We start from the raw sequence: 8,997 nt of genomic DNA on the forward strand, positions 1-8,997 counted from the left end.
AATAAAATATTATGTGACTGAAGAGAAATCCTTCATTTTGTAGGTGGTTCACTGGCAGAGTAATATGGACCTCAAATGTATCATGGGGCACAGTTTAGAAATGAAGAAACAAAAAAGAAAATAATCTTCATTTAAGAATTGACCGTAGAAATATGTCGTCTGCTTTCTCTGTATGAAATAAATCTGTAGTTTTTTATTAAAAGACAAAAGCCATATCTTTGATTAGAAACCAAGAGGTCTAATTATTAGGTATTTTAACATGGAACAACAATTACATTTTAGGCCTCCAAGGATGTGAAACTGGGTAACTTTTATTCTTCATCTGAACTGAAGTCTTGATGGAATTCTGTTAGGCACTGATTTATTAAAACACCAGAAAAAAACATTTTGTTTAGAGAATCCCGACAATATTTGAACTTCATCCCAAAGTTAATACAACTCCCAGGCATATTGTTAAACACCAGGAAAAAAAAAACAATCTAATTTAGTAACACAGAAAATCATGCATTAGGGATATGAAGAGACAAATAGGACGGGACATTCCTGGGAGTTCAATTCAACTCAGCAATGTGTAGGATGTGTAAATACTGGAAGTCTAGAGTAAATCCCATAATGCTAACAGTTAGACTTGTCCAATTTTGAAGGTTTAGGATTGTGGTTTAGTTTGTAGAGTGCTTGCTTAGAATGCATGAATCCATGGGATTAATCTCAAGCACTATATAAACTAGGCCTGATAGGACACAGCTGTAATATGGGCACTTTATGGAATAAGACAATATAAGCAGAAGCCCAAGGTATTCCTCAACATAAAGCAAAGTAGGATCCTAGCTTTGGATACTTGAAGTCATGTCTCAATTTTTTTCAAGTGGCTTATTTTGAAAGAATTACACAATAGTGTAACTATTTTATAACCCACACAATAGTATTTTGTAGAGTCTGGTAGACATGGGTTCTTCTCCTGGATCCACCATTTTTGAGGCAACCTTAAAAAAAGTGTCCTCTCAGTCTTAGTGGTCTGTTTGTAAGGTAGAAATAATGGTGTGTTCAATCTCTGTCACAAATTCGATGCTGGATATAAGACACTCAATGTATAGTGGAAGTTCATAGTGTTGCTGACATTATTGATGGAGTGTTATCTGTCGTTTCAGTTATTTATCCCAGGGTTTGGTGTTGGGGTTCAGATGGTTTGAGGTTTCTTTCTTATACACAAACCTTGACCCTTTTTTGGCTATGACTGCAGAAAACAACAGGCAAAATTAAAACCTAGGAAGAATCTCCTCTAGAGCGAAACAAGACTAGGACCACCAAGACCAGGAAGTGTAGAAGGAAGTCAGATAAGGGACCACAGATACTCTTAGCTTCAGCTTAGCTTCAAGTGCTCTCTTTTGTAGCTAGCTGAACAACATAAGCACATATAAAAATCCTGAGTTGAAGTGAACTCAGCATCATGTCTCTCTGTCTACCATTACTCATCTTTCCAGGGCCCTATGATACCCTTGTGTAGATGTATCCAACCGTCTTATTAAATAAGAAACACAGAACCAATGTAAAAGAGAAAGCCGAGAGGTCAGAGCTCAGAGCTAAAATCTCACCCTTCCTCCTGCCATGCTCTTAGCTTCCCGAAAGAGAGCTATTTCCCTGTGTATAAGTGGTTTCATTGTCATTCTGCCTTCTTATTGGTTGTAAACCCAAACACGTGACTGCCTCATCACTGTCTGTATGTACAGCCCCCCAGGTCTTAAAGGCATATGTCTCCATTGCTGGCTATATCCCTGAACACACAGAGATCTATGGGATTAAAGGCGTGTGCCACCACCGCCACACTCTGTCTATGGCTCTAGTAGCTCTGACCCCCGAGCAACTTTATTTATTAACATACAATCAAAATCACATTTCAGTACAATTAGAATACCACCACATTTCCCCTTTTCTATTTTAATAAAAAGAAAAAAAAGCAAAAGGTTATAACTAACAAAAGAAAAACTATATACAAAAGTACAATAACTATATACAATATATACAAGTAATAAATACCTAAACAGGTATTTGACAAATCAGAGAAAATAATTCCATTATCTATCCTATTTTGGTAAATCCAAGATGTATCTAATGCACTTTCTATCCTAATCAATTTTCAACTATAACTAACTAATCTTCAACCATAACTAACTAATCTTCAACTCCCTCAGAGACCCAAGAAGGGAATAATATTAGCTAACAAAAATAAAAACAGGAAGTGCATGCAAGCAACTTCCAAAAAAATTGTGAGTTGACAGAAACAGCCAGCTGCCTGGGCAGTCACCTGAGGTTTCTGCAGTGTTGGGGCGTCATCTTCAGCCTACAGGCTTAGTGTATCTGACAGACTCATTTGTGAAGTAGGATGTACATAAGGTCAACAGTTCAACCTCACATTGGGTGAGAACAGTCCATGTACCAGAAACAACTGAATTCCACTAGTGTCCTGTCATGATTCAAGATTTTAAATTCTGGAAATTGTTGACAGTTTTTGAATTCAGCTGTCTATTCTTCTTGGCTGTGTATATATGGCTTCATCTCAGCATCCCCTTCTTCTCCACATCCCTCTATTAAATGCCAGTCTACTTTCGAGAGGCATGAGCTTTCAGATGCTGTTCCATTGCACAACAGAAGCAAGCGGCCCTCTGTCTGTTAAGCTGCCCTCGAAGAAAAGGGCACTGTACCTTTTCCGGATTGCGAAGGCCACTTCAGGGATGGGGCCATATTGTCCTGGCCTCAGAAGATGCCTTTTGATAAAACCATAACCACACTTGTTTTGGCAAGAATCAGTAGTCCTTTGTTTCTTGTTCTGTCTGTCCATTTTGTCCTGTTGATTCGAGGATACTTTGTTGTCCAGTGGCTAACTTTTGCCACAATGAAAGTTTACTCCATATGCAGTTTCTTCAATGCCCATATTTTCTCTGAAGTAGATTGGTACTGCCAGGAGCCGACATGTCTCAAAAAAGAAAAATTTTCTAAGTTATTAAAACATTTTAAATGACATATTCTGTAGATCTCTGAAGGGTTTGAAGATGACCTGTCTAAAACGTCTCTGCTCAATTTTTAAAACATATCTAATATGACTACAAGTTCTATTGTAATGTCTAACTACTAACTTTCATTTCTTTATATCCTAATAGTTGGTAATAATAACATTCAAGGATCAGAAAATTGCATTACATTGTTAAATGAATGGTATGAATACAATTAGAAATATACATATAGCATTTTCTAACAATATCAGTTTCAAATTTGTATACAATATAAAACAATCCAATCCCATGTAAAGTATTTAAAACTAGTAATTGTCTTTTTCTTTTCTTTCTTTCTTTCTTTTTTTTAAAAAACAAGAACCTTAAATCTAATCTCCTTTGCTTAGTCTTTTTCCTAACCCTTGACAACAACTTGTAACTAATGTCCCTAAACAATGAAAATTATCCCAGACCCAAAACCCATTAAAAGAACCAAAAAACCACCTGGCCCACACCACCTCTTTGGGAATGTGGGTGTGGTATTCTTAAAATTGCTTCCTGCTGGGTATGGGCAAAGTTTTCTTTATCCTGAAAGAAAAAATTTAGGTTAATTGTCAAATTCTAGGAAAGGTAACTATATCCTTCATTATCCAGTCTGTGTATAATGCCAAAGTTCAGGGTTTATCTCTAGTCCTTATTCAAGTAGTCTTTGAGACTGGATCATCTCAGCTAGTCATCTCAAAATTGCTCTGAGCACCTTGTAGTTCAAAGCTGATCTGTGGATGATGTTTGTCAGCTTAATGATATTACTATTGTCCACGTGAAATTGTTGTTGTTGTGGGGCCCCATCTTCTTTCTGGAGACTTCAGTTGATGTTAGGCCTGGCCGTGATTTCCTGCAGAAAACTGATAAGAGACTCGAACACAAAGACATATATATGCAGCTAATTGAAGCCTTTTTTTCTAGAATTAGTTAGTACTCTATATGACTACTCATATCTTAACAAAGTTTAAAATGTACATATATCTATATATGTTAATCGTGTAAATTTTGATATAAATTTCATACTTTAAGAAAAGTTTAAAGAATCAGAATAGAATCAAAGATTTGAGATTAGTAATAGAATAGTCCCTTAATTAATTTGGCTTTTGTCCTGTCCCATAAGCAGAAGGCTGAGGCAGAGACACTGCAGCCACCGCCAGGAGAAGCAGCTTGTAAAGATGCTGATAAGCCACCAGCCATGTGGCAAGGTATAGATTTATAGAAATGGGTTAATTTAAGATATAAGAACAGTTAGCAAGAAGCTTGCCATGGCCATACAGTTTGTAAGCAATATAAGTCTCTGTGTTTACATGGTCGGGTCTGAGCGGCTATGGGACTGGCGAGTGACAAAGATTTGTCCTGACTGTGGGCAAGGCAGGAAAACTCTAGCTATACCCTTGCCTCTGCCAACCACTGTAGTTTTATGACTAAAATATCTGTGACATATTTTTTAAGTTTAAAAATATGGTATTATTTTTATGGCTTCTCTCCCTCTACTCCTCCCAGTTCCTCCCCTCATCTCCTCCTATATAGATCCATCTCCTTCTGCCCTCATTTGAAAACAAACAGGCTTCTACAATAAACAATATGATTGATTTGAAAAGATATGATAATGTAAATACTGAACAAAAATACTGACATCAGAATTGGGCAAAGGAAAAAAAAAACAGAAACAGAAGGAAAAGAGCCAAAGAGAAGGCACAAGAAACAGAGACCCACTCATTCCGTACTCAGGAAACCCATAAGAACAATAATCTGGAAGCCATGATATATGTGTAAAGGGCCTGTAGTTAAAAAGAAATATATATATATATATATATATATATATATATATATATATATATATATATATAAAACACTAAAATAAAAATAAATAAAAGGAGAATAGCCTTCTCTTTGTTTTCTGTTGGCCATCTACTGCTAGCATGCAGTCTACTCTTAAGACTGGTTTCTTTTCTTAGTGAGAAAACTGAAGAAAAACTTTTTGGAAACTAAACTTTCATTGAAAGTGGTTATCAACTGGAGATTGCTTTGGGGTTAAGGATGGATTATATGTCCATTTCTCCTTTCAGCTCCAGGACCCTATCTGGTGCAGATCCATGTAGACCCTATAAATGCTGAGTCAATCTCTATGAGTTCATATGTTCATCGATTGTGTTGATTTAGAGGGCCTGTTTTCTTGGTGTGTTCCATCTCCTCTGGCTCTTAGATTCTTTCTGCCTCATTTTAAGTACAAAGTCCACTATAATGTCACAGTGGGTTACAAGCAGGCATACCTTTTATATTCATCCCCTATATTACCTTTCCCCTATGACTCTTCTTCTCTACTTCCACATTTCTTATAATGGCCTCCATTTTACTTTCAACATAGCCCCTTAGAGAGAAAAATTGTTATATGTGTCATTACAAGTCTGAATTCTTTCAATTAATGTGGACATATGGAGTTCTATCAGTGTTTTCTGAAAATTACATTATGTTCTTCTTTATGGCTGAATCCCATCCACATCCCTTCTATACATGCATCCATTTACTTAGTACCTAGGTTCATTCAATAACTTTTCTTATGTAGAAGGAGAGAAACATGGATATCTAATTACCTCTATTGTATATTGTCATAAAATCCTTTGGCATATGTCTTTATGTCCTATGGATTGATATCATGGTAATTCAACTTTTAATATGTTGAGGTACCTGCATACTCATCTTAACAGTGGGTATACTAGTTTACATTACCACCAGCAATGTATAGTGTTCAATTTCCCCCACATCTTCTTGTCATTTGTCTCATTTGCTTTTGTAAAGCTAACCAACCTTTGTAGAATGAAATACAAGCTCAGATTCTTTAGAATTGCAATTTTCTGGTGGCTAAAATAATCAAAACTGTTTTACATATTTCTAAGTCCTTGTACTTCATTTTAGAAATGTCTGCTCAGTTCATTTGCCTATGTGTTGATTTAATTATTTGGTTATTAGATATTTACTTTTTGTGTCCTTTTATGAAGCAAAATTTGATATTTATTAAGAATATGTTTTAGTGTAGATTTAAGGGCAAGTGTTAAGAGCAATGGAAAGAGAGAGAACAAGGGGAGACAGAGAATTACAAGTTAAGACTGACTTAAAAGTCAGTAACACACATTCAAGATCCTCAGGTTTCTAAAGAGAGTCATGTTAAATGGCTTAAATATATGTATTTACAAAGGATAAAACATACATGTATCACATTTTAGTATCTATTTATGTCACCTGCTCTATAGACCTTAAAGAGATGAGTCCAAATATTTTGATATATTTATATCTGTAGCACTTTTTAAAAATAAGATTTTGACTCAATTTAGGCAGTATATTAAGGTTTATAGATTGAAAAGATAAACACAGTGCTCAAAAGATATCAAAAGCTATGATATGTAAGAGTTCAAGACACTTTTTGCTTGTAAATACAGTGCACAGTTTGTAAGATTTTTTTTTAAAGTACAGGTTTATAGATGCTAAGAGGTAAAGTTAAACTTTTTCATATATTTTTGGCTTAAGCATGATCACTGCTACTTTAACATCTTTGCTGGAAACATTTTTCCATGAGAAGAAAATATTGTCTAAATGTGGATCACCTTCACCAAAACTTTTGTGGTCCTGGCATAGTTTTGGACATTCAGTTGGTGAGAGACTTGCAGCCACATGCTGTCATGAGGGCTGCCTTCCTTTCCTGTGCCCCTTTATTTTTCCTAGTGTTTTTAACCTACCACACTTCCCTATAATACATTGATCCCTTAATCTTAAAGTGTGACAGTGGCCAAAGCTTCATTTTCTTAAGATTCTTAGTGTGGAACAAGGATATAAACTCTGCCTCCCCAAGAACAAAAAGGTCTGATCAACCTGATCTCACAGGCTCATGAGAAGGTCTGAGCTTTGAGACTAGGGGATCAGCATTAGGCTTTTTTAATTCACATTTTGTTTGTTTGCTCAAAGGATCCTCATTTGACAGAAACTTGTTAATCTTTAGGTGAATAGCTGGTAGAGATCCATCCCTGTCTTCTCACTCCTTAATCTTTTGATTGTTTCCTTAATATGCAGAAGTGTATGAAATCAACTCTCCTATCAGACCCATCTGTCTGTTTCTGTGGTGCCCAGAATTGAAATCATGACCTTGTACAAACTAAGTTCTCTACTATGAGCTATATCTCCAAGTCTCATAAATATGTCAATTCCCTGAGCTACTGAAATCCCACTCAGACATCCATTTCCTATGCCTAAACCATGAAGTGTCCCCTTGTTTCTTTAGTAGATTCAGAAATTTGGAACTTGAAGAAGTTTTTAAGCCATGCTCAAGGAGGTAGAAGGGGACATAATGTTGTTGGGCAATGATAAAATGAAATTAAATTGCGATCCCACATTAATGGGGAAAGAAAATTATAATGTAAGAAAATTGTAATTCAGCTGTAAGGTTCCCATCAAGAGAGAAAAAGAGTCATTAGTTTAAAACATAAAAGTATGATGATTTTTTCATAAATAAAAACTACCTGACTATGGATAGAAGTTGTAAAATGTACAATACATTATTACATGTAGGAAAAATAAGCCAAGAGAATTAAATATATTTATTAATACCTTTGACTTCATCAAAGCTCATTCTTTCTGTTGTGACTTAGAGTCTTTATGATCTAAAAACTTGAAGCAAAATCTTAAGACATCTCATTTACAGAAATCATTATATACATTGGATGAGGTTGTGGAACCCCAGATGGTCAAATTCAGATGACAGCATGGACTGCAGAATGAAGAACATGGATATCTCTCTGAGGGGTAACATCATAAGGAAGCTCCTAACACAGATTTTTAGCAACAATCTAAAGATGCCTTGAATAAAGATTGTTTTCAAATGGGAAGGTGGAACCACAGAACTGTTAGGGATTCAAAACATTGGTAGTCTGGGACAGGTGAAGCGATAGAGTAGCCACATGATGTTTGTATCATTAATGCCACTGCAAGCAGATCTCACATATGAATAATCTCTCTCTGTCACACATGCACACACACACACACACACACACACACACACACACACACACGTGTACACACACGAGCACACACACAAAGGAGATGTGTCCAAGCATTGCCTTTGTGGTTGGTTATCAGTAGTAGATTTCCTTGCTTTTGCTTGCCAGTGTTTCCTGCATTTTATGTAATGAATACATAGTACTTTAATCTTAACCTCTACCACAATTTTTAGAGAGTTTTACACACCATTACAAACTATTCTAATTCCATTTTTAAATAAAAAGATTAAAGGATAAAAACTATCCTGCACCTAAAGTTCTCCTCAGACCCAAATACCACTGTATTAATGAACACAGCTATATTGCACCTGCCTAGTCCATTTATGGTTTTATTGCCGATATATATTCTCTATGCTAATCTCCAGGAAGCATTATTGTAGCTGTATTTTATAAATAATGTTCTTATTTGTGGTAGTACAGAGCTTAAATGCAAGAAGTCAGAAATATTTTAGTTGTTTTTTTTAAACTTTTCTTCTTAAGTGCTTTTTTTTTGCTTTGTAAACATTTCAATTACATTTTAGCTTTGCCTTTTCTACATATAAATATGGAAAAGTGGAAGAAATCTAATTAAATATTTTAGGATATATTTACTGATTTCCTGTAGCTCTAGATTGCTTGCTGTCTAAATACCTTTGTCAGCTAAATACCACTCCCCTTGCTACTCTCTTGCCAGACATTGACTAAGTATAGTAGTTTTAGAGAAGATTTATACTGAAGTGGATTTTTACCTTTCTAAAGCACTGAATGAATCATTTTGTGTTTTTTTTCTCAGCATTAACTCAAGTTCACTGATTTCTCCAAATTCATATACCATCTCTGAAATCACTTCATTCCTATATGTCCCAGTTTCCATTTCTGCAAAATGATTACAGAAACACCATTTACATAGATGGGATGTCTTAGACACAAGATGAACT

Source organism: Peromyscus maniculatus, chromosome 3 (assembly GCF_049852395.1).
Source record: "Peromyscus maniculatus bairdii isolate BWxNUB_F1_BW_parent chromosome 3, HU_Pman_BW_mat_3.1, whole genome shotgun sequence".
NCBI lineage: Eukaryota > Metazoa > Chordata > Mammalia > Rodentia > Cricetidae > Peromyscus > Peromyscus maniculatus.